The 27,204-nt window shown below is 45.1% G+C and overlaps 1 protein-coding gene across 2 annotated transcripts in view; it reads left to right on the top strand.

Moving 5' to 3' along the window:
- DIPK2B (divergent protein kinase domain 2B) overlaps positions 1 to 27,204 on the top strand; it is a 479,873-nt gene that overhangs the window by 42,311 nt on the left and 410,358 nt on the right. The window lies entirely within an intron of this gene.

Consider the following 27,204-nt stretch of genomic DNA (forward strand, 5'->3'; position numbering starts at 1 on the left):
ATCCAACTTGTGATTGGAAGCCTATGCAAAAGTGATCTGACCAGGTGCAAGGCCACATCTACATTATTCACCATCACATAAAGGGTGGAAACCCAATCCAAGGTATGAACCTTGACGTGCGTGATGTCTCTAACATGATGGGAGAAACTCAAAGCGTCAAGAGTATTCTCCATTGTTTTGGCAGTAATGTCTAAATCACTGCCCAACCAGAGATTAAAGTCTCCTAACAGAACAACTTTCATGTTCGGTTTCAAAAATGATAGGAGCAGATTATTAAGAAGCACTAGGAATGTAGGGTCGGCTGTAGGGGCTCTGTAAAGTAAAAGAACATTCAGGGTTGTTTCAGCACTAATAGCTATTTTTATTAATAGAATTTCTGAGCCCGGAATAGTATCAATTGTCGTTTCCCATGTTTTCAACCTAGATCTAATAATAAGTGCTATACCACCCCTTATTCTGTATTCTATCTTGTCTAATAATGTGATAGCCTTCTGGAATGGCAAGCAACAAGGTGGGATTGGCTGCTTCATGACCCCAAGTCTCTGTTAGCGCACACATGTCAAGATCTTCAATAATAGATGCCACTTCTGTTGCATGTTTCAGGAGAGACCTAGTGTTTAGAAGTAAGGATTTGAAAATACATTGAGAGGTGTCTAACTTGATAGGGTCTTCACAATGTCTGGGTGCGCTTGCTTTATCCGCTTGGTTCCCCAAAGGTACTTTAGAGCTATCCACTTGAAGAGGAGTAGCCATCGTGGCTGTTGAAGCATTATGTATCTCCTTGGAGATATTCGGGTGCACAGCAACAGGAGGGCTTGTGCCGTGTCCTCATGTCTTTTTAAATTACGGATAAGGGCAAAAATGTAGACTGATTACCCCTCTTTACACTACTATGCCACTTGACATCGTTTGTACATTAACACATGTGGCTAGAATGGATCGTGTTCCACATGGAGGAAGTGATGACATACACACTAAAAATCTATAAAATACATAGGGCCTCATTACACAGTAAGCGGAGAACCAAGGCGCAATTAGCGCCATGGTTCATGCCGGTAAAATACTGGCACCGCCTTGGTGGAAAGGGGAATTACCGCCCCATTCCAAGGTTGGCGGGGCGGTAATTCCCCCTTCCACCATTGCCCTTCCCCATTCCCATTTCTGCCCCATAGGGCTCTATGGGAATGGGGAAGGCGCTAATTACGGTAACGACAAATTGCGGTACCGTAATTAGCTCCACTGGTCCCTTTGCGGGTTGGTTTTTAACACCTGCAAAAAGCAGGTGTTAAATTCCCCAACCCGCAAAGGGACTTCGTAGTAAGGCGGTAAGGATTTACCGGTACCAGTAAAATACCGGTAAACCCTTACCGTCTACTGTGTAATGAGGCCCATAGTTTAATAGGTTTTAGGTGTATCATCACACGGTTTAACATCATAATTTTGTCATATTTTGACATTGGTAAAAAGTGAGCCCTCGCAACATTAAGAAAAACACAGGGAATAATTTTGACAATACTACGAAATAAATCACAAAAAAAAGAAAACAGATTTCACAATTATAAAGAGAAACAAAAAGACCCCTTGCTTATTTTCTGTGGGTGTCTTGGATGGTCTACATGTGTCGGCCTGCTTAAATATTTTGGACAAAATCCCTAGTGTCGTTTAGCTTAAAGGTTAAAGGCCATCTTCAGGACAATGATTTCTTCACAAACAGTTGTAGATTCTTTTTTACCCTCTAGACGTTTAGTCAGTTTAGAAAATATTTCAAAATCATCTTTAGTTGCCGCGATTATCAGGGTTTGCCCACTGGTTGTATTCTTGTCCTTTTTGACTGCTATATTGGTTTTGGTGGCTTCAGGTACTAATATAGAAGGATGTTGTGTGTCACTGATTACTATAGTTGAAGTCGCATTGGTGTCCATGATTGGATCAGCTGTCACACATGGTTGATGAGTGCATAAATCAAGGTTTACAAAAGGGATTGCTGTCTCTAATGAGGGTTGATTTCTCACATGATAGCACGAACAGCTGGTCCTTGATGTCAATTGAACCGGTTCGGTGAGATATTTACATATTAGCTCACTTGAAAATTTAGAGTGAGTTCAATATTGATTAGTCAATATATCATTTTCTTCAATTTGCTGTTTTAATATACTGTTCAATAAATCTGAGTATTTATCCTATCTTCAATAGTCTTATATAATTTGGTTATAGTTGTGAGAGCTATATTCATGGCCACCAAAGAAGACTGTAGTAGTGTGTCTTCTAATGGAGAAGATGAAAAAGGTAAAGACTGCAGGTTAAGCGTAATTGTCTCTTTCCCTGGTGAGTGCTCGGAAAAAGTTATAGAAAGGGCTGATGAATTACAAGCAGCAGTTGCAAACATTATCAGTGATTGCGACAAGGCAATATGGTGATCTAGGTCGCATTCAAGTGTGGAGGATTTTACTGGAGTATTTAGAGATTGTAGGCCAGCCAAAAAATTTGGAATTATTGATATCACCTTGTTCAGCTACAATTCTATTTAAGAGGCGTACGTTTTAGGCGTTGCATGAGCTTCAATGTATCTAATTTAGACGGCATGTCAGACTTTAGCGTATAAAATATTGATCTCCGAGTTCTCAGCATTCAGCATGCACCAAGCAATAAATAGAAGGGTAATGCCAAAAACGTGCAGTACATACAATGACATTTCACATGTAATCGCAAATGGGACCAATTGAAAGTCTTTATGACTAACCATTAAAGGTAAATGCAAGGCACTGTTTTCAGTGCTCAAAAAGAAACAAATAAACGATACGTAATGGAAAATACACGTTAAAAATAATACTGTGGCTCACCTCGCCCACCTCAGCCCCAAACAGCCACGAAACAGCCCTTTCGTAAACAGGGCTTGCACAATGGCATGAGTCCTGTGATTAATGAGGTATTGTGGGAGAGGTGGGTGGAGTTTAATCACTTTGCCAGAATCGGGAAAAAAAAATACAAACCAAACACCTAATAATAAACCAAACACAATGTGAGAACAAACTAAATGGATAATGAGCTAATATCCGGTTACAAAGTCCATTGAAAGAGCATACCATTATAATGCAGGAATATGCGTTCACAGTATCACAGCCACAAAACAGCCCTTTCTCAAACAGGGCTTCCACAAAAGCCCACGCACAATGGCATGAGTGCCATGATTAATGAGGTATTGTGGGAGAGGTATTGTGGGAGAGGTATTGTGGGAGAGGTGGGTGGGGTTTAACCACTTTGCCAGAATCCGAAAAAAAATGCAAAACAAACACTGTTGTAATGCAGGAATATGCGTTCACAGTATCACAGCCACGAAACAGCTCTTTGGCAAACATGACTTCCACAAAAGCGCACGCACAATGGCATGAGTGCCATGATTAATGAGGTATTGTGGGAGAGGTGGGTGGGGTTTAACCACTTTTCCAGAATCTGAAAACAAAATGCAAATCAAACACCGTTATAATACAGGAGCATGCATTCACAGTATCACAGCCACGAAACAGCCCTTTCGCAAACAGGGCTTCCGCTTCTCTTATTTTCTCTTACTCTCCTCTGGACTATCATCACTATTGTAAGCCAGGGTTTCATATATCGGATTACTATACCTTGTTGCCACTTTCATTTCCTTTAAAGGGTATACCCTATTTCTTCCGTGTTAGTGCCTTTTACTTCAGGCGAGGTAAGGGGAGCTGAGGGCTCAACACCTTCCTCCTTACGCTGACTAAGCATCCACTCCCCAGGTGGCAGGTCTTCCCTTTCTTCCTGATACATTTTCCAGAGCTCTAAAATTGCTAATCTTTTCTCTAATTTCTTCCCCGTGTACGCAGCGTGCAAGTATGTGGTCATGTGTTGCAATACCTCTTTTGACAACGATCCCCCTTGTGGCCACGGCATGAACATTTTATCTGCCGTGCCTTTCACCCATTCCGCACTATACTGTTTGAGCTTGGGAATATGCTTTGATAATGTCTTGCACAGGTACCTCAGAGGAGTGTCTCCCATAATGTCTCAATTGACTGTCAATAATTACTAGCCTTATGAAATAACCTTTATTCCTTTGCTTAAATCACTTTTTCAACACCTTTAAAACAACAAATATGCTGTTCAAGCCTCTTATTTCTTAATTAGCTACCTCTACTATTTGATTGGTACCAATCCCTTTGCTAGGTTTAATTACTATTGCTCCTCAACTTTTTTTCAATTACTTCACAACTTCTATCACTCTTTGATATTTTTACTCAACAAACAACATACAGACTAGTTGACATTACACGTTAATAAACATTGTGATCACCTTTTTCTCTCTCGCCTTTACTTTGTAGCCTGTATAGGGTTAGAGACATCACCTTACGTAAATCTGTTTACGCGTTATATATTTCAGTTTTACCCCTGTTGGGATATGAAACGTCTCCTTCTGAAACTCCCTTGAGCCAGGACTCTAGGCGCTACCTTTTCTTCACACACTATTTCCTGTTACTTAAAAATTATCACAACCCCATCCCTTCATTTGCCATTCCCATTCATTTGTTAATCGACTGGAGGCCTTCGGTATCGAGTCCTCCTCCAATCTGACCACTTCGCCTTCCGTCCGCAAAGCGACCATGGATACCGGGCATGGATTTCATCAAAGGGGGATCTGCCCATAATGTCGGTTCTTCTTGCAAGTTTATTTCTATCGGCCGCTCTCCACAGGAAACCCTGCAATCTTCCGGCTAATGGCGGAGGATACTCGATCGTCCGGAAGACTGGGGACAAACTAGTGTGGATCTTTTCCAACCATCCGCACTGCTACCACGTGAACATATGGTCCTTTGGCTATCGTGCATGCAATGGATGGGGATGCAGAGTAACTCAGACACCAAATAATCGGGCCAACTCAAGAAGATGCCAAAGATTGCTGTTTTATTAACAATTATCTAAAACAGGGAGTCACAACAGAAATCAATGGACATTCGCTCGAGCTCTCAGTGAATTTCACATAAAAACAACCTTATATACAAACAATACATCAGACTTGATGTCATGCTACGTTGCAAATAAGAGAAACCTACGAGGGGTTGTGATAACTTCAAGCAGAACATCTAAGTATACTTTCTATAGGGAGTGTGATTGTGATTGGTCATCTACTGTCAGGTGGACAACTTATGCCCACCTCTAAAACATGTCATCTTCAACACTATTAAGTACACAATATATCATTGGTCTTCAAACTATAAGGCCCTGTGTTTTATGGCCCTCTACAATTGGTTGGCACGCTTGTGCATCTCTAGAACATTTGGTTCACTTAGCAGCAGGTAAGCTCAGACCCAGGTGCCAGAAGGTGGACTTGACTTTACCTCCCCACCCAATTAGCCCAACATCTCATCAGCCATGCCTTCTGCCATGAAGATTGCCTTTGAACCTGGCCTTGCAAAGTATTCCTGTCTCTGGAAATATATGGGAGTGCAAGCACGCACTATCATTGTTCTAGGACTAACAGCTCAACTTTATTTCAATGCTTGTCTCACATGACAGGAGACCACAATTTGGTCCATTTTGCAGCATTTAACTATTTTAAATGAATAAAACTTGCCAGGCTTAGTGTTGTTTCTTTCCACCTTAACAAGGGATGACTCAGCTTCTCATGTTCGCAGCCTTTGAGATTAGATAACCACTCTTGGCTGGTTAAGTTTTGACACAAGACCAGACACCCTCGCCATGCTCATCTATGATCTGAGCTAATTCTTGCTGTGATGCATTTCTCTGCCTTTCCTCATGACACCGATGTCCATTTTCTATACAATGGCAAATTCGCCTGCAGTCTATTCACTACATATAGCCATGATCACTTACTCTACTTGCGTTACAGCATCTGTAAAGCTATTGAATGGCTTGCATTTTCTGAAGACATGCAATCTTCTTTTTGCATATGAAAGTTTACTCGATTCTTAGCTTCATCATCAGTTTCTATACGATCCACACTTTCTCTTCAGCCAGTATCCTCAGTGCATCACCCTCATCTCTTGTGACATCACTGGCTTCTCTTTCACTCTTTGTCATATTCCTTCAGGGAGTTCCTCCCTCATATTGTCGTCTCTTCGTGGATATATTTGATAGGGTTTTCTCAGTGGGTATCTTCTTTCGAATATTCATCATGGTACGGTCACAACAGCTGGTGTCAAGCATGGCACAATCTCAGGCTTCCAAAATATAGGAGGTAGGGGGCGGGGCAGCTGCTCCTCTACACAGTAAAGTCCACCCTGGCTACCAGACAAACTGATTATAGTGAGTGCTAGTGTCTTTATTTATTTCCATTGTCTTTCATTGTTCTGTTTAATCTGATGTTATAATTTTAGATACAGAACCTACATGTTTTGCAAGTTTAGCAGCACATTTGGAGAATTGTCTCTTAGGACTGGGTTCAGATGTCCTTTTGTAAAAGTTTTAAACTTTATAGAACTTACATGGTAAATAGCAGAGCACAAGTAACACAGAAGCACAGGCTTTGGAACCTCTTTGGGCTGCTTAGGTTTACCATTTATTCAGGACAACCTTTCTGACCCTCGTCTGGGTGAGTATGGGTTAATTTTTAAAACAAGACCATTTCTGACTATCTTTTGAGAGGCTCCCAATTTACAGGCACCGCCTATAGTGTCGGTACAGTACAAAAGGTGTGTTCTACCTTTTTATTTAGTTCTGGTCGTCGACTACAGATCAAATCTGTCAATGCTAACATCAGTCACTGCCAACCCCTCAGACCCATGGTGTCTGAACCCTACAAGACGCTTTCATCTGCCTTCCTAATGGAGACCCTGTCTGTTGGCCTCAAGATACACTGTCCTATTTATTAGATTAATTTGAAGTCACGTCTGTGTTTGTCTTTGTCCCGTGGTGACGCCTGCAACCTGATTCCATCCAGACGCTCTGCAGGCTCTCCCCCTAGTTTTTCTATCTTGGAAGCTCTATAGGCTGCATCAGAGCCATGCTGTGTGGTGTCAAGTCAGCATGGGAGGGACTTTACCTCAGGGAACAGGTCTGGATGCAAGGATGTCACCCTTTGGAATCTCATACAACCTCAGAATCTTACGAGGTCGACCTTTCTCGTGCCTTTTCTTTTACATGAAATTCCATAAAACTGGATGGCTCACCCCACTATAGACTACACGGCCCTGCCACATGTTAGATCCCTCCCTGGCGGTACAGCCGGCGGAGGGAGAGAAGCTCGGTGCCTGCGTCTGGCCTGGCTGAGGAGCGTAATTAGGACATGACACGGTCTCTCTGGCTCGTGCCTGGAACTGCCTGCCTTCCGGCAGGGCGGGCTCTTTATTGTTTGGGCACCTCATGTCACCGCGCCTGTGGGACGTGAGGCGTACGTAACATTCCTCTTTTTTTCCAACCAAACACAACACGCAAACACATAATGACATCAAACAACATCACTAACTTTGCTGTGCAATGTAGTCCAGCACAGTATTGCACTCTCCACTTTGTCACTTTACCACTCATAGTCTCGTAGCCTATCAGGAGCCTTCGGGGCTGCCCTTAAGTCATACCGGCCAGGCCTTGTCTGAGGGGCTATCTACGGGCCAGGTCCCCTTCTAGCGCACCTTCATCTTCTGGAGACGCCTCGTCAGATCCTTCAGGTTGCTCCTCGGGCTCTCGACTCAGGGTCGCGTCTCTCTCGTTCCGGTGGCTCGAAACATCTGGTGGTGGCTCTGCCTCCTCCTTATACTGCCTGTCTCCATCAGTCTGTATTTGTCGGGGCACCCTCTTGAACCACAAAGCATTCCTGGTGATCCACTGGTGCCCTTGTGCTGCTGTCCCCATCGTTCCTTCCGTTCGGGTGACTGTCCAGGGTACAATGTCATACCGTGTTTCAAGCTTGGTCTTTGTGGCGTTCCGCAACACCAAAACATGATCTCCAACCTTGCGTCCCGACCTTCTTGTGTGCCTCCTGACATCCATATGTTCATTTGCTACCACTCTCCTTCATTGAGTGTGGTCGCTGTCGAAGGTGTCTACCCCTCTGCTTGGGTGGTGTGGTATGGACGAGTTTACCAATGTCCCGTACATGAGATCTGCCAGGGGTAGACCTGTGGAACTGTGGGGCGTCACTCGGTAGTTCCGTAGGAATCTGTATAAATCCACTCTCCAGGGGCTGGTTTGAGCCCTGGATATGCGTAGCTCCTTGTTGATGGTCCGTATGAACTTCTCATCGCTGTTCGCCTGTGGCCACCTGGGCGTGATGTTTGATGTGCATGTCATCCAGGTTTTTCTTGAGCTTCGTCCCCTGGAATGACGGTCCATTGTCACTCTATCTTCTCGAGTGCAGGTATCACCGTCTCTGCTGCTGTCGAGGATAAAATCTCCACTTCTGGGTATCTTGAGTAGTCGTCGATGGCCACCAGCAGGTATGTTCCTTCCTGTACTGTGCAAAGGTCGACGCTGATGGCATCCCACCTTGATGACCCTCGCTCCGCCAACTGTATGGGTTCAGGGTTTGGCGTTGCTCCTGTGATTTTGCAAGGGAGGCAGGATGCAATGATTTGCTCAACCTTGGTGTCGATGTGAGGAAACCACAACCGGTGTCGAATACTGGCTTTGGTCCTGACCATTCCCTGGTGGTCTTCGTGTGCCAGTGACACAATTCTGTCCTGCAGGCTGCTGGGGATTACAATGCGGGCTCCCATCAGGATCAACCTTTCGCTGGTGAGCGACAAGTCCTGTCATACTGGGAACATACCAGTGACGAAGTCTCTGGCTGCTGGCATGCGGTTATGTACATGGCGGAGGAAAGATTTCCACTCGCCCAACATGATGGTGTTCTTGATCAAGTCGCAGCAAGAGTCAGTGTGCGTGGCTTCCACGATGTTTTCGATGCTGACTGCCTTGGGCTTCATGGTGGAATGATTTAGCATATGTGCTCTTCTGTCTCCTCTGCTTCACTCACTTCCCCTGGGGTGGCAGCCCTCAGGTACCTGGATAGGAAGTCTCAAATTGCTTCAGGTGGAGCAGCCACTTTCCAATTTTAGCCGGAGAGTGTGATGATGATCCCATGAAGATCGGAATGAGTGGCTTATGATCTGTCTATGCCCTAAATTTTCATCCATAGAGGTAGATCTGGAAATGGCGGCAGCCCCAAAGCACCGCTTTGGCCTTCTTCTCGATGTGCGAGTACCGCTGTTCAGTGAGTGTGAGGGCTCTGGATGCATATGCAATGGACTTTGTTTCGCCTGTCCGTGATATTTGAACGAGGATAGCCCCGAGGCCGACAGGGCTAGCATTGACGCTTAGTTCAGTTGCCAGCATTGGGTCATAATTTGCCATTGTGGTTTCAGCTGAGATGGTCGTCTTGGTCCGCTCGAACGCCTCCTGGCAGTCAGGGCTCCAATCCCATTTAGTGTTCAATCTGGTTAGTTCCCTGAGCGTCTCGGACATTGTTGCCAGGTTGGGTATGAACCTCCCGCAATAGGTTGCCATTCCCAAGAAACTGCATATCTCTGTGGGTGTTGTTGGGGGGGAGGCCTCCTTTATGTCTGCCACCTTTTGTGGGTCGGGTGACACTCCAGCACTTTTGCAGACGTACCCGAAAAATGATATCTCCTCCTTCAGGAACTCGCATTTGTCCCGGTGGGTGGTTAGGCCTGCTGTCTCCAGCCTGCTGAGCACCAACTCGAGGCAATGCATGTGTTCCTGCCTGTCGCTGGCATGGATGAGGTTGTCGTCACTGACATTCAGGGATTCCCTGGATTACTTCTTGGATGGCCTGCTGGAATACCTCTGCCGCTGATGAGATGCCTAAACTCAGTCTCTTGTACCGGCATAGACCCAGGTGCATGTAGAAGGTGGTGATGTACCTTGAGTCGCAATGTAGTTTTAACTGGTGGCAATCACCATTCAGGTCGAATTTCAAGAAGACGTTTGACTCTTTGAGGTCCGTAATGATCTCAGCTAGAGTGAGGGTGATATGCCGCTCTCTTTTGATCGCTGCGTTTGGTAGGCGCATGTCAATGCAAATTCTTACTTTCCCTGGTTGCTTCGGCTTCTTCGTTATCACCATAGGTGAAACCCAGGGCATTGGTCCTGTGACCTGTTCAATGATGCCAGCCTTTTCGAGTTCTCGTAGTTGCTTTTCGTCCAGGTCTCTCATATGAAACCGGGTTCTTCTGTAGCATACCGCCGGGGTTGTACCGTCTGGTCGATGTGAAGCTTTATGAGTTTGCCTTTCAAACAATCCAATGCCATTGAGGATGCCCGGGTACTTCCCCAGGAGGTCGGAGATGTCCGTTGAATCCATGACATCGCAGATGAAACGGATCAGTCCTAGGTCTTCCACTGCATCTTTGACTGGATGACTCTGTCGCCCCTGCTGAGTGTCGTTCTGAAACGTCCTTCCACTGGTAGTGGAGTCTTGCATCCTTAGGCGAACAGGAGTCTATCCGTTGGCCTGAGGCCATGCCGGGTATGCAGTGTCCGGAACATTGTTGACGGCATGACATTTACTGATGCTCCGGTGTCTATCGTCATTTGTGTCTCCTGGCCCTGTATGGACACAAGGCATTTGCGTCTTCTCTGTTTCTTCCTCGTCTCCGTGGTTCTCTGCTCAAGTGCTGAGATCAAATAGACTTTCCTTTTTCTTCTTGTTCCCCCGGTCCCCGCATCAGTCGCTGGGTTGCCATCATCATATCCAGATTTGTCTGCCGACGAGTTAGCAGTCTCCACGTGATGCGTGTCCGCTTGCATCTTCTTCTTGCGGAGGGTTTTAGCTTGTTGCGTTTGGGGCAGTGGGCATTGAGGCTGCCCTGATGATCTGCAGACACGGGCATAGTGGTCCTTCCGGCAACATGCCTCACACATGGTTCCTTGCGCTGGGCAGTTTCTTCTTCCATGACGTGCACCACCAACCCATCCACATTCGGTGCGTCCCAGGACCCTTGTTGCCACAGTGGTGAACTGTTTGTGTCATTGTACTCCCTCCTCGGTGCTTGGCGGTTGGCCATCTATGATATTACTGCCGTTGTTGGCACCCGTTGGTGCTTCTGTAGCGTGGTGCCCATGTGTACTGCCCTCGCGTGCAACAGCTCTCTTTGGTGCCCATACTCCAGGATTCTGGCTAGGGAAATGCCCTTGTTACCCAACACTATTCTGCGCAGTTTCTCTGAGTGCATGCCATTGATGATCTGGTGCCTTATTTCCTTCTCGACGTTGTCAAACTCACACGAGAGTGCAAGTTTCCTCAGTCTTGTGTGGTAGGCATCGAGTGTTTCATCCTCCATTTGTACTGTGGTACAGACGTTCAAAGTTTGTAGTCGGGGTTCAACTGTGGCATAAAATGTGCTGTGAGGGCGTCTTTGCCCAGTTGGTAAATGTCTGCACCATTGCCGATGACCAGCGTGTTGAATATGCATAGGACATTGTCACCCACTTTGAGCAGAAGGTGTGATCTCATCTTCCTGGGCTTTGTAATGTCCTTACAGTCCATCGCTATCTCAAACTTCTGGATCCACAGCATCCCGCGGGGGCCCATTGATGATGGATCGGTGTAAGGGTCAAAATGCCACAACGCAGCTGTGGTCCCACCATGAGGTCGAGGGGACGGCGCAGGCTGCGTCAGTGTTGCGTCAATTCTTGATGGTGGGACATGCCTGGGCGTGGAAAAGCCAGTTGCTATGATGCCCTGGTGCTGGAGTTAACCCCGTATGTGTGTGTGCAACGGGCAGTGATGGATGTCGCCTCACCTCCGTTTCCTGGTCAGTTGATGCGGCACCGATGATCTTGACTGCTGCTCCTTGTCCTTTCAGGTGGCGCAGTGGTGCTCCCTGTGCCGCCTGCCATGAGATGCGAGGAGCAAGAGAAAAAACAAATTCCCTACGCAAACATCCAATGCCTCTGGGTGCACTTTGTGGATGATGAGTGTTTAGGTGAAGAAGAAAAAAAGCTTTTTTTTTTTGGGGTGGGGGATGGTTCCCCCACCATGTCTCCAAGAATTCGCCCTTGCTGTGGGCCGAATTGTAGCCTGGGAAAACTGCTGTGCATGTGAACAGTCCCTCGTTGCCAGTGTTAGATCCCTCCCTGCCAGTGTGTCAGAGTCTGTGACTGTTGCTAAGGAAATACTGTTACTGGTCAATCAGAGTGAAGAATGGGAAAACACTGTCTAGCACCATTAGTCAGCCGTTACCCATACTCTATATATTGGACTCCCATTGGAAGAATGATGCATAGAACATGTTGGTAAATATATATCTGCTATCAAGCACTATCTCAGCAACCCCTAGAGTGCAGTTACATCACCATTCCTATCTTCCTAGGGCCTTGGAAAGTAATGTGGGGGATCTCTTCAGAGACAACATTTGAAACAATGGTGCATTTTAGAGACACATTCTAACCAGAACATGTGTTGCTATATGGATTGACATGGATTGCGCCTTGAAACACCATTTGCTGCATAGGCGTATTATAAATACCTGATAAATAAAAAATAAAAAACAAATAAACTCTACAGCCCTTGGTTGGCCATTATATAAAGGTCTTACTGCAACATTGGTGCCACTATGTCATGACCATCAACGTTAGAACAATAATTACACATAAGGATTAGACAAGTGCCACATGTGCCAATTTCATCAGCCTCTGTGTCATCTTCATCCAAGTTAATAAGGTTTCATTGTAGTTGGTGTACTCTAATACCATGTACATGTGACATTAATTGAGTTTGAGGTTGGCATCTATTGCTACATATTGCTGCATGGAGAAGTAAATATCAACCTTACTGCCAGCAACATTCTATTGAGAACTAAAAGAACATGATATGGATAATAGAAAGGGGAGTTCATTTATGTTGTGCAATATTTAATCACCACATCTCAGATGTATTCCCATTACATGAAACCGGAAGTAGGAAAGAGGCAGTCTTCTATAGGCCAGCCAGCCAGACCACCAGGATAAGAAAGTGATAGAAATCACTTATAAAGGGAAGGATTGTGTGATACATGGTAACCAGTGGATTGCAGGATCAGTAGCAGAATAGTTTCACCTGGTGGGAGCATGTGACCAATCAATCTGCTTGCATTATTTGACTGGTTCACCAGGAGGTATGTCAAGGGATTGTTGGTAGATGTAGTCTCCTTGAGGTTCAATAAAGCCTTTAATACTGTTCCATACACAGAAGATAATAAGCATCCTTGGGATGGGGGCTAGTATGGTGGGCTGGGTTCGGAGCTGGTTTAGTGCCATAGAGCGAAGATTGCTTCTAAATATGATAGTTTATGATGATATGATAGTTTTATTTATATATTTTAAAGTGCTTCAAGGCAAGGGAGCGAACAAGGGAAAATACATTGACATTCTTACAGGCCATGAACAGTAAGGATGTGAAATTAACTATTGTATCATAGACATAGATAAGGAAGGGAGGGGTAGAGTGATAAGATAATGGAAACAGACAGATGTCTACCATACTAGGCCTGATGACATTTCTGGTAGAGCCAGAGAAAACAAAAGGCGAGGGAGAGGGATGCAGAAAGGGAGCGGAGGAACAAAACAAGCGACTATCGTACTAGGCCTAACGACATTTCAGATAGGGGGGGGGCAAGTAAGGGGTAGGGGGAGGAGACAGACGAGGTTGCTATCATATTAGGTCCAGGGACAATTCTGATAAAGTGCATAGAAGAAAGTATAGGGAGGAGGGGAGGAGATAGGAAAAGGGAGAAAGGGAGAGGAGGAGAGAACAGAGAGTAAGCAGTCAAAAAGAGTGGAGAAGCAAGAGAGGAGAGCGAATACAATTGCAGAAGGCAATAGTAACACATAAAGTTGCAAGCCAGGATACAAGATGAAGATGGGAACCGCATGATTCAGAGCCACCATGAGAAAGGATGGCGCACCGTGAATCAATGAAGTCCATAAAAGTCAAATCCAGCAGAATTCAATAGAATTCACAATTATGAAACAATGGCAACAAGTAGTGTAAACCATACAACCTTTTTTTAATATAAATGAATTCCAGGAGTATGGTCATGATATGAGGCTGGGTGTCCTTTCAGGAACAGCACATGCACATATTGCTTTATAGGAAGAGGAGTGAATGCCTCCAAATGAACCACCCTTGTTTCAGCCATGCAATCAGGGTTGCCTTTTAGTGTTGTAATGGCACTGCCCTGTCCTTTGTGAGGAGCAATTGTTTCAGTGTTGCAGCTATATCATTTGCATAGTCATGGTCACATTTCAATATTACAGTGGTGATCCCCTGTCCAGTGAGATGTGTACTTGTCTTAATTGTGCAGTGTCACCATTCAGTATTGCTGTGCTGGTGTTCTGTCTCTGGTATGCTACAATTGTTGTAGACCTGTACTAAGGGTCACATTTGTGAATTTGAGTAGTGATGACCTGTTCCAGATGAGGTACATGTGTTATAATCAAGTGAATGTCAAATTTCTGTGTATGGTGCTGTAAGGGTGCAGAAGGAGGAGACTGACACACAGGTGGCATGATTGTTGGCATACACATTTATTATACCAGAAATAAAGAGAAAATCTACCTATTCCTAACTCCAAGAGGGGTTTCCCTACCTCAACTAAAATACTAAGAATTTGGTCAGGATGACCATGTAAATCAAAAGTCCACCATCCTGTGTCAGAACCCCACCTCTGTCCCTTACACTTCTAACTAAACTAAAGAGGTTGTGGATCTTCTCTGTCCAGAAAAATGGCTCTGTTCTTCTGCACAACCGATCACAGTGCCATTTGTTAGGTGGGATCTTTCCCTGAGGGAATGATTCCCTTTCCCAGGTCTCAATCCCTTTCCAAGGCACAAAACATAGTTCCAGGTTGTAAGGCAGTAAAGTTCTCAATTCAAACTCAAAAGGAAAAGTTCCAGTTCAAACATTAACATTCCTTATTGCCCATAGTTGTTTCTTCACTCTTGGGTTCCTGTAGAATGACCTCCCTTCTCCAGGTATCCTGCTCTGTATTTTTACAATGCTAGGGGAATGCTCCCTTGCCCCGGCCTTCCTTGGCTTTGTTCTCACACTCTCTTGGCTTTTACATTCACAGTTCACAACACCAGGGGGATTGTCTCATTTCCAGGGGGAATGTCTCCCTTCCCCTGGCCTATTCACAGGCTTACTCCACAATTCACAGCACCAGGAGGAACTTCTCCCTTTCCCTGGCCTTTTCTCAGGCTTACTTCATAGTTCACAACACCAGGGTGACTGTGTCCCTCTCCCTAGCCTCTTTACAGTTTTGGCACAGTTCAGAATACCAGGGCACATGTCTCCCTTCCCCATGCCTCTTTACAGCTTTGGTACAGTTCACAATACATAGGGGAATGGCTCCCTTCCTCTGACTTCTTTCAATGATGTGTACACTTCTCCCCATCGTCGACGTGGCTCCCAGTCTTGTGGGTGTGGGTTCCAGATCCGTAGGATTCTCTGCTGGTAGTGTGATAGACCTGGTTCACTAACCTGCAAGTTACTGCGACTATGAAGATGACTGATGAACTTTCCTTCTTGTGGGTGTGGATGTGGGGCCCAGACCTAAGCTTCTTTTCTCCGGGGCCTGCCGATGCTCTCCGATTGGTCTCCGATTGGTCTTTGACTGGTCTCTGTTCCCTTTCGGGCTTCTCACGGCTTCCCTTACCGTTTTGTATGCTGCAGCAGCTCTGCTGCGTTTGGTGGCCAAACAGCCTGCGCGCCTTCACCTGCACGCACGGTTCTCTCGGGTTTCTCCCATCTGGACCTCTGCTGTTCTGCTTGGCCTGATGGTCCTTCCATGCTGGACCATTCGAGGACACACCTGCCTGCTGGGTAAATTTGTCTGCAAGTCCTTCGGTTCTTCAGTGGCTTTAGCATTCCCCACACTCGTGGTTCTTGTCTGGAGGGCTGCTCTCCCTCTCCCGTTTTCTCTCTTCTGTTTTGAATGTGATTTGACCAATAGGAATTTGAGACCCACTAGAATTTTCACTAATGGTTCCAGCAGTGCTTCTGCATTGCCTCCTCATCTCAGTACCTATCCTATAGTCCTCCCTTGGCTAGACTAGACTATTCCTCATCTCAGTATTTGTATGATACTACTCCCTTGTGTTGACTAGATTCTTCCTCATCCCAGTACTTATGATTTTGGTTACATCACACATGTACAGGGGATTACAAGGCAAGGGTGGAGTAGATGAGGGGGCTTGGAGTGGTGTATACACGTTCTCCTCGGATAGTTGTGCCTGCTTCCAGAGGGCGAATCCCACCCATCGAGATCCGCCTGCTGAGTACCACCCCCACGGGAAAATCGGGTAACAGCCTCACCTCTCTGGCCTCATGGGAAGAGTCTCCCCCTCAGGGTGAAGGGACGCCATTGAAGGATTTGTCACAGTGCACTTGTGTCACCACTGCATCTGGCGTTAACTTAGGTATTTCTTTGGTGGTGTCCTTTCCTTTGTAGGTTGCTAATGGGTTTGTTCAGCACTGGTGTGCCATTTCAGGTTTGCAGTGATGGTATCCTGACCAGTGTGAGGTGTCCTTTTATAAGCCCTGTAGTGATAGTCACATGTCAATATTGCAGTAATAGTGACCTATGTTAGCTGTACCAATTTCAGTTCTGCACTCTGAGTCACCTTCATATAGTGTGTCGATTGTGTCCTTCCCAGTGTGAGACTCCCTCCTGTCAGTGTTGTAGTGAAGGTCTCTTCAGTAGTGTAGGACTTGTTTCCGGTTCTGGCGTTCTGTACACTTCTTTCAGTTCCGTAGTGAGGGTCAACTTTCACTATTGTAACAGAGAATCCATTTGTTGCATGTATGCATGAAAGTCTCATGCAGGCATACAAGGAAGAGATTTTGTTGGTAGAGTGGGAAGGACAAGGAGAAAACGGATTCCCCTTCCTGTATATGACTCTGCTTTCAAATAATTTCTAAAATGGCCCAGAGGGGTACAGCAATGCATAAACCTTTTTTACCCCTTGTTTCATGCCTTGATTTCCCGCTCCATAACAAACGAATCCGTTTGTATTCTATGAAAAGCATTCAGCATGCACTAGTAATACATAACCAGTATATATGTCTTTTTTGTATGTTTTTGTATTTATGTATTTGGAACACTGCACTTCGAAAAGAAGCATGTACAAATTATACATGCAGTAAGTAGGGCAATCCTGAGGCCAGGTGCCATATATAGGATACAAATGTGAGTAACAAGCCAGGGGACGAGGAGGCTAAATCCATTCATACACCAGGAGCAAAATGGGCACAAATGAACATGAGGAAATCTATACATAGGCGCGGCAGAAAAATGATGAGGATGGGAGAGGGACAAACAGGTTGTAGAGACCGATATGCAGATAAGAGGATACATTTTCCAATACGAGTAGATGGCAAGTAAATGTTGAGTTCAATACAAAGATGTAGCTGATATTGTTTTTATGCCAGTTGGTAAAGAGTTCCATTGATGAGAGTCTGGTAGGGAGACAGATGGTATGTGAGAATATTCATAGGTTAAGGGTATTGTTTGAGCGAAGAATGCGGGTGGAGGAATGGCGTGATTTGGGCTGGTTCATGGATATACTTAAAGACCAGACATAGAAATTTGAAAAAGGAGAATTAGTGTATGGAGAGCCAGCCAGTGTAAAGATGTTGGGACCAGGTGGAGTAGGAGCAGGGAAAGTTTTAGAGAGTGCATGTGTCATAGTTGGTGATTTTGTAAAGGGGGACAACAGAGTGCAGGGGGAAGCCCAGTACATGGATGGAGTAGTAGACAGGTCACCGAATACAAGAGTGGCATTCCAAAATTTGGCAGAATGGTAGGTGAGGGTAGGGGCAAGTTCAGTAGGTTAAGTTTAGGTATGGTGGCTATTAATGTTATAAAGTGGTGAAGTCTGAGGACACTGTCGCAGTATACCATAAGGTTGTGAGCCTTATGGAAAGGGATGGAAAAGTCGGGGAGGAAGGGTATCAATGAGGGGAAAAGGGAAGGAGACTTGAGTAGTGAGTGTGTCACAGTCACAATCTCAATCTCACATCTAGAGGCAGCAGGTTCTGGACTAACATGGCAATCAAACGACAGGTTTGTGGAATTCTGTATACCCTCTGACACCGTCCATCATTGTGGAGTAAACTTCTTACCTGGGAATGAGCAGGTTAGCAGCCCATTGAGAAGAGCTGCTAAACAGGAGGGACCAGATGTTTAGAACAGCTTTGTGCTAACCACAAAAGCTCCTCGGCAGGCAGATATCCCTGGGAGCATAAGACCAGTGAGCAGATCTAGGGCAATGGGGGCAAGGGGTAAGTACTTGGTTTAACTTGGGCTTGCTGAGAGTCAGTCCACTTCCCTGGTTGAAATTCCTTAAAGTCGGCTCGGAAAACACACAAAGCTACAAAAGTGTGCAAGCTGCAGTCACAGCAGGAGAAGAAAGTGGACCAGAAATCAAGCCACTGCATGACAAACCAGGACAGCAGACCCACACACTTGAGTCAAATGGAGCATTCCCAGCAAGATCTAGATAAGGGGAAATATATGAAAAGCGGAAGAAGTGAGTGCAATGCAGAGTGGATGCTAAAAAGCCAGAGAAGGAAGAAAGAAATGTGGCGCTCAAGAGCTCCCAACCAAGATGGCCACTTCTTCCTGAGCTCCTCGAGGAGCCTGTGAAAAGGGGAGGCTGCTGTCACGATTTCCAACAGTACATAAACACTTACTGCTGGCAGGGCCTGAGTGGAAAAAAAGGTGGACAGATGCTGTCATCCCGGGATACAATTGACAGGCCAGGCCCGGTCAGCCTTGTTGAATCTAGGTCCAAACCTGCTGATGTGGCCCCGGTTTCGGAGCTCAGCTTTGTACTCTGTGAAATGAGGTGTGGCTTTGCATCTACTAATTCCAAGCTCGATGGTATGGCATACAAGGTAGACAGTATGCAGGAATGCATTGATAAAGAGAGCATCCGGGTATTCGAGGCAGAACACAGTGTAAGAGTACGTGAGGATACCAATGTGGAAGTGACAGAAGCGATCCATGCTTTACAGGGGGAGGTTAAAGGCAGAAGGAGAAGAATGAGGACCTGAAGGCGAGATCCCGAAGAAATAACATTTGGATTGTAGGAATTCCAGAATCAGTGCCGCAACAGAACTTAGAGGCTTTTATGGAAAACTTTATCCAGGAAGTACTGAAAACACCCAACTGTCATCGCAATTCCTGGTGGAAAAGGCTCATAGAATATTGCAGGTAGCTCCCAAGCCAGGCCAGAGCACCCGGCACATCATAGCCCATTTGCTAAATTACAGGGACCGTGACATTATGCTTCGAGGAGCCCGAGAACTTGGAGACTTGCAGTACGAGAATGCACGGGTGTTGTTTTACCTGGACTTCACCCTGTCGTTGCAGAAGGCCTGTCTATCCTTCTTGGTGGCCAAACAAGCACTCCGTGAGCATGGCCTGAAGTATGCTATGCTGTACCCATTCAGGTTGGGGGGTGTGGGGAATTTTTTTTAAAGTGATTCATGTCTTATGTTGGAATGCCTATGTTCTGGTTGGCTATGAGAGTACACTCTCTTACAGCTTTTGATGGTCGGCCCGGTGAGTCGTCAGTTGTAAGCTTACAAGTTGGAACGTGCAAGGACTGAACAACCCGTGTAATGTCTGCAAGGTGGCTAATTACAATGAGCGACACAGCACTAGGGTGGTCCTGCTACAAGAGACCTATCCGGTTGGTGGTTGAATGAAGGGGCTAGTGGGTCCTGGGGGAAATGTAGGTATTACACCTCTTACTCTGAAATTGGAGTCATGATATGCATACACAAGTTGATCCAGTTCTGTATGCAAAAAAAGGTTATAGATCCGCTGGGGAGATTTGGGATTGTATCAGGAAGTTGGGAACCTACCCCTGTTACGTTTGGAAACGTCTACAGCCCCAATCGGGAGAACCTTTGTTTTTTTCGAGTCGCTCCTTTCCAGGTGCTATAAATATTTAGGTACTAATATTGTCTGGGTGGGTCGACTTTAATGTTGCATTAGACCCAATGAAGGACAGATCTAATGGTATCCGCACTGTCTCTCAGGCGGCGGAAGTGATGCAAAGATGTATGCCTGAGTTGGAGCTGCTAGACGTCTGGCGGGTGCTTTACGTTGAGGACAGAGAGTACTACTTCCATTTGATGGTCCACAATACATCCTCACGTTTAGACTATATTTTGGCAGGCTCGCTAATGGTGCATGTGACTACTGATTGCTATCTCCTCCCAAGGACGTTGTCGGACTACTCGCCAGTTCTTTGGACATTAGAGGGGTGCCTAGACCTTTCTGGAGATTCAAGGCCGCGGCCCTGACTGACGTCGTGCTTCGGGGAAGTGATTAATCTCATTAAGCTATATTTACAAAAAAATCTGGGTTTGGTGACCACAATGGGCTCTGTCTGGGAAGCATTTAAGGTAGTCTCGCGAGGGGCTTGCATGTCCTAATAGTTTGGTGTCTTAAAGACGATTCATAGACAATTGGCTGAGGCGGAACAGGAAATTAAAGAGTTTCAGACTAAGGGTGAAGAACCTAGGGATGCCGACTATAGGGCTGGGTTATGAGACGCACCGGACCGCTTTAACGACTTGACAGACTGCAAGGTTAGATACTGGGCACATCCAACAATGGGCTGCTGATATGGTTAGGAGGGTAGGCCGGACCGGCTCTTGACGGCAATGCTCCATAGGGAAAGAGGCACTGCGGACATCGCTGCGATACGTGTCGTGGATGTGCGAGTGGTTGTAGAACCCGATGCTATACTGGATGCTTTTAGAATGTATTACAAGCAACTGTATAACTGTATGCACCTATGGAAACGGCTGCTGCAGATGAGCTATAGGAGTCTTTACAGGGTGCACCCCTCCCGATGCTGGGTCAGGAGGCAGTTGGGGCTTTAGTTGCACCACTCACGGAAAATGACATTCTGGCAGTGATACATGCTCTGCCTACTGCCAAAGCACCCGGCATTGATGGAATAACGGCAGAGTTTTAGAAGGAACTGGAGTTCCTTATAAATTTGGAGTGGATAATGTGTCCAAGGAAGTTTGATTTATATATGAAGTTTCATCTCAATCGTTTACCCATAGCTAATTTAGTGGCTAAGTGGGATAATTCAAAGTCTGAATTTTGTAAATCTATTATTGAATCAATTTATCACTTTTCTTTTACCCTTTATATACCAAGTATGGGATGAAATTTTTGATACCCTAAGTTGTTTCTAATAGATTTGTACAATCTAGGACTGCTACGTGTTTGAAGGTTTTGACTACAGAGGAGGTTGTTTTGATGCTTGTCAAATATTTAGGTAGTTTGTGGCGCAAAAGTGAGACTTTTAGGAAAATGACACACTGAAGTGATGATTTCTAAAGTTTGTATATAAAGACCTATTTTCTTTCATTTTATATTGGTGTATTTTCTGCTATGCCATTTGTGCTTTTATGAATATATGAATTTTTATTAGGATAAAACGTATTTCTACCGTTTGGGCTACTCTTGTACTTGTCCTCTAAAGCCATTAGTGGTATGCAGCACACAACAATAATGGAAAATAAATAAATGTCTTACATTGTGCTTATCCTTCTATAGGGTTGTGTGTCTTATGTGTTTTAAATCAATTTTGATGTCACGATTGGTAAGCAGTTTCTCAGGGGTTCTGTATGGAAGTTGAAGATGGCATGGAATAGTATGAAGCCTGGATGATCTATTGTAGACTACAGCAAATCTCACACACGTGGCTAAGGTGTTGAAGATGCCCTTATGATTGACCGCATCCAAGGAGTAGAGGAAAGAGGAGGGCAGTTAACAGGGGTCTCCCGTGTCCAGAATGAGGCAGACATCATAAGTGAAGTGGGCTATTGCTGTCTCACTGTTAGGCTTGGACAATCACCCTAGTAATAGGAGAGCAAGGGTTTTCGGAATAATCTTTCCGATTCAGGATAGGTATATGATGGGATGGTAGTGGCCAGGCCATGAGGGTCCTAGTAAGATCTGACCTGTGTGACTGAAGTGTGGATGGTATGGGGCAGTGGAGTTAAGGCTTCCTTGTGAAATGTATACACGGCCATCAGGGATGATGTTGTCTTTGTACAATGTGGAGTTGAGACTGTCAAAGGTCTTTTAAAAAAATGTATTGTGTTTGAAGGGATAGCTGTGATGTGTCAAATTGTTGCCTAATCTTGTTGATTCTGTAGGTAAAGAAGAACTTATTAATGTTTTCTGTTTTTTTCAGATACACCTGGTTCAGTTAAGAATTTGATACAAGGTTTTATGGTTTTCAAATTAAATGTTGGGTTCATTCATATGTATTTCCTGCCCCATTAACTTCTATCTGGTGGTTCTACTGCTTTTAATGGATCAGAAAATCAAAGGGAGACCGTTTTTGGTGTGTGGCATTTCTGAGGGAATCGCTCACAGGTTTTTAGTGGCATGTGTATTTTTTCCTGACACAGCAGAAAAGGACACTCACTGGATTCTAGTTAAGTGCATGTTTATGTACTTAGAAGGAAGAAACAACACACAATGACTGAGTGGCAAGTGATTATTTTTCTCCCTCGGGCAGCAGAAAGTCAAACTAATTGAGTTTTGGCTGTACACATTATTTGTATGACGAAACAGTGAATCAAAGTGACTGCTTTTAAGAAACAAGTATCTTACTTAGAAATGACAGTGATTGGGCTTTAATTGCACATGTGTTTCTCTTTTCTGAGGGACTAAAATACCATAGCCAATAGGTTCCGAAGGATTTTTTCCTGAGGGAACATCAGATCACAATGACTGTATAATAGTGTTACACATGTGTTTTGTTGCTGAGGGGGCAGGTGATCACAATAACAGTTTCAGTGTGACATGTTTCCACATTGGACAGAAAATCAGTAACTGGCTGAAAGTGACACATTACTTTAAAGGGGGAAGCAAATATGTCACAGGATGAGAGTGACATGTTTGTTTGTTTGGTTTTTTTTGTTTTTTTTTTACCAAAGGAGCTAGGAAGTCATGGAATAGCTAAGAGTGACACGTAATTTTTCCATCCGCTCCAGGAAATCACTGACTGATGGTTGAAATAAATGGATGTTCAGTGCAGTGAAAACAACAGAGTGAATTGTCCCTGCAAGCGGCAAAGGGCTGCTGTTTGTAGCAGGGCTGTTTGTAGGAGTGCCACCTGTTTATCTTTGGAGCTACAAACCCACAAACGTGTTATGGCGGTTTAGTGGAGAAGGCCCACTTCAGGATTTTACCACATAGCTACCAGATTTCGCATGACACCGCTTGGTTCTGATCCTAAATTGGACTGGACCTGGACTTTGGGGTCCCTGGTTACCGGTTCTCTTTGGTCTGTGACTGGAAAAGATTTGCTAATTCAGGAGAGATTGAGAAATTGGAGCCCCAAAATGGATTACTGTGGGTGAACTTTAGAGGACATAGGTGACCAATCTACTAATCCACTAATTACGGCTCGGGAAACTCGCTACTGCTCACCGTGATCTCCTTAGGAATCTTTCGACATCATCTAGCTGGCTGAACGTTAACCCCCTGCCCTTCCAAAGATTGAATCTGTGGAAGGGCAGGGGGGAGTCCCCTGCCTGCCCTTGCATTCGTGTTCGCTGTGCTGTCATAGCCTCTATGTTCAGTTCAGTGTTTTGTGGATAGTGCTTTGCCCTGCACCTGGCAGATCTCGCTACAGCTCAGCAGACTTCTTGTTTGCAATTTTGGTTTGGATATTTCCGTTGGCATTGTTAGAGTGACGCATTTAATTAATTAAAATAACTATGTCGAAACTTAAAACTCCAGCAAACCTGTCAACTCATAACAAGGCCAAAAAGAGGACTCACAACCCTATGGAACCCATGAGGGAGGCAAACACCCTTATTAATTAAATGAAACATTTCTTGGTCACGATGAATGGCTCTTTCATTCCTGATGCCTGGAATGATAAAGATTCTTGCAGGAGAGCATGCTGCAGCAGCTTTAACAATTGTAGTCTCGTTGCAGACCTGTGCATTATCCCAAATGATTTACCCACGCCTCTAATATCCCATCGCTTGATTCAAACCGAAGGTGGATCTAATCTCAATGTGACCATACCAGGGGTCAATAAGACCAATATGATTAATATGACTAATAGCTCTGTAAGAGCGAGTAAGGACCCGCTGGCCAATTTTGATCTTGTTAACCCTGATAATCAGGAAGGGGGGGGGAGTGCTACAATATACCTGCCATTGTACATACCTTGAGCATGGGTGAGGGGACAGTAGCGGACACTGAGGCCAGCACCGGACAGTCTCCATCGGGTGGTGCACTGCAGTGCTGTGCAGGGATGAGTGCTCCTCATCTGTAATGGCTCTTTGTGAGATTGCGCCGATGAGGTGTCCATCGTTGTGCAGGAAGAGCCATCTGAGTATGCAGCTTCCAGTTGTAATATATTTACTCCTCTAATGAAAAATACAGGTAGCGATTGCACTGATTGTACTGGTGGTAATTTAATTACGGCGCACCAGGCTTACAACAAGAGAGGGCAACCTGCACTGGAAAAGCTTGGCTTTACATCCAGTACGTTCAGTGCTGGTGCCTCTAGATCGCTTAACCACCCTAACAACCCCCCCAATCCTTCTATTGCACACACGCCTGAATAGCCGACATCTGCCAAACGGGGCAAATGGGTGAAAATGGCATATTGTTTTAGCCGAGTTGGAAGTTCTGAAGAAGTGTGAGGGGTCGGAAATGTGAGGCAGACCATTTTGTAAAGTTTTCCCTACAAATGCCATTTTATTATATTCAACGGTTGAATGAACTCCTCACTATCCCTACCCTGACGAGGATTTTCCTGCCTAAAAAAAACAAAAGGAAACACTCTAAACAAAGCATATCTGTCCCTCACACTTATACACATAACAAATAAAAAGGAAATGCATGGCAGTTCAATCACAATGTAACCACAGTCTCTCTTCACAACCTCGGCAAATTCTCCTTCCCCAGGTTTAAACGTCATTCTGTGCCACAGTTCAAGTCTAAATCCTGGGTTTCACCAAAAGTTCCAACACCATCTTAAGCCACTTAAACTTGTCAGTGGAAATTTCCATTACAAAAAGTACAAGGCTTCGCTTCCTCCTTGAAGAAGTTCTCAGTTCATAAATAGTAGCAATCATTTGTCAGGATGATTTTGGCCACAACAAAATACATTCCAAAGAAATATAGTTCTTCTGCAACAGCTTTACTCAGCTTTTATTTTAGCACCACAAACAACATAAATTGTGTCTGCCAGACCCACTCCGTAGCACTTCTTCAACTTCTACCTGGTTCACTCCCATGCCAGACCTACTTCTCCAAAGGTTTGTCATCCAGGTATACTCCCCTGCCCGAACAACATTTCACATCAGGCATACTTTTGTGGCTTAGATCCACCGACAAGACGTTCATAAAACTTCACAGTATTCAACAAATTGTACCTTCAGCAATTGCAACAACTCTTCAGAGGAAACAAGATTCACATTGGTGCTCTTTGATATTCTTTTACATGTGATTCTCTCACTCTGGATATCCCATACCCAGATTGATTGGCATCCTTTTTGCCACTCTTGTTTCCCCCACCTCACCAGTAACCAATGACTGCCAAGAATTTGGTTTATTTCTGCTTCTCTCTTGGCTTTGGCAATGTGGGTTTTACCAGCTTTCACCAAATGTTGGACAAAATATGGGTAATAAGTCTACCTGCCCGCAAACTTTTCATTAGGCTCCTTCTGCTGTTGCCAATCTTGACTAAATTGTGCTTGCCTAAGTTTCAGTCTCTCTTGGCTTAGGCAATGCTTGTAGGGCTTATCTTTTATCAATAGTCTCTCTTGGCTTGGGCAAGATATGTGGATCTTAGCTTTTAAAAATATCACCCCTTTGGTTTGTTGGGTTTTCCACAGACTCACACCTTTAACATTACAGTCATTCGGCTTGGTTACAAAATGCTGCTTTTCACTAGTTAGAGTTCTGAAATCACCTTAGGAATCACGTTCCCTTCTACACGATTGCCGCGTCTGTTGCTGTTCAATAATTTGGTATTCAGAATTGAGTTCTGAGCTTCTGTCACTTCTACGGGAGCGTTGCTCACTCGCTGAACACCTGCCTGAGCCATGCAAAGGGGAATGGCCTGCTGCGGGGTCACTACAAACCTGTGAACTCACCAGGTAAGACACGCGCCTCCATTCCCTTTGCTGCTCGCAGGACCTCTGCTTTGGTGGAATCTCAGTTCTAGGTAAACTGCTTCCTTTAGTCTGCCTTCGCTCGCGCCGCCAGTATTTGGAGCTTCTCTTGCTCCAGAGATCTTCTGATGCACGCTAGCCACCAGAAATCTCCTCAAGGCCCTCGGTGCACGCCAACCACCTGAGACGGCCTCTCAGGAAGGAAAGCTTCCCTTGCCTTCGCTTTCCGCGGCGCAACCTCTGCAACACAGGTCTCCAATGGGAAAGCTTGTTTCCTGCTCGATTCCCGCTCCGTGACCTCTGCCCTTCCAACACTGGGAGGCACAGACCCTCTCAGGACCGGCAGCAGCAATCTGCCATACAGGGCTCCCACCATCCTTGCTCGCCTCCAGCTTCAGTGTGGGCAGTCTGCACGAGTCACGCTGCTGCTTCTTACTACTACTGCTCTTCTCCTGCTCTATCATGGCCTACACCTCAGGGGGCCTTTTAAGCCTCTGAGTCTCACTCCGGCGTGGGCCATTGGGATTAATGATCTGACTACTCCTGCAACCTTGTACCTCTTCAGCCCTCTTCTTCGTCCCAGTACCAAGGAAACTATGGGACCTGAAGTCTCCAATGACAAAGTACTTTTTCTGAGCTTGATTTTCACATTTAAACAAACATTTCTTCCTTCCAATATTCTTTAAAGTAATTTCATAAGAATTAGTCACCCAGCTTGATTGACAAGGAACAGGCAATTTGTTTAAACTGTTCTTTTTCATAGACCTTTGTTCACTGTACCTTTGGGCATCAGAGAAGTCTTTAGCTTTCCAAGTTTTAAGATCTTTGTAAGGAGTTTTATTCCTCCCGAAGCCAGAGAGTTTAAAATTGTTTTCATTCCTATTTGCAGGTGGATCTTGTGGTATAGCCAGATGGTTATTACAACAAGCCATTACGTATTTCAGCATTGTGGAGTTACCCTCCCTAGAGGATGGCAAATACTGTTGGCCTGATTCATGGAATAAATCTGTGTTGAAAACAGGGGGGAATCATGCACGCAA

Source organism: Ambystoma mexicanum, chromosome 7p (assembly GCF_040938575.1).
Source record: "Ambystoma mexicanum isolate Mex_15411 chromosome 7p, UKY_AmexF1_1, whole genome shotgun sequence".
Lineage (NCBI taxonomy): Eukaryota > Metazoa > Chordata > Amphibia > Caudata > Ambystomatidae > Ambystoma > Ambystoma mexicanum.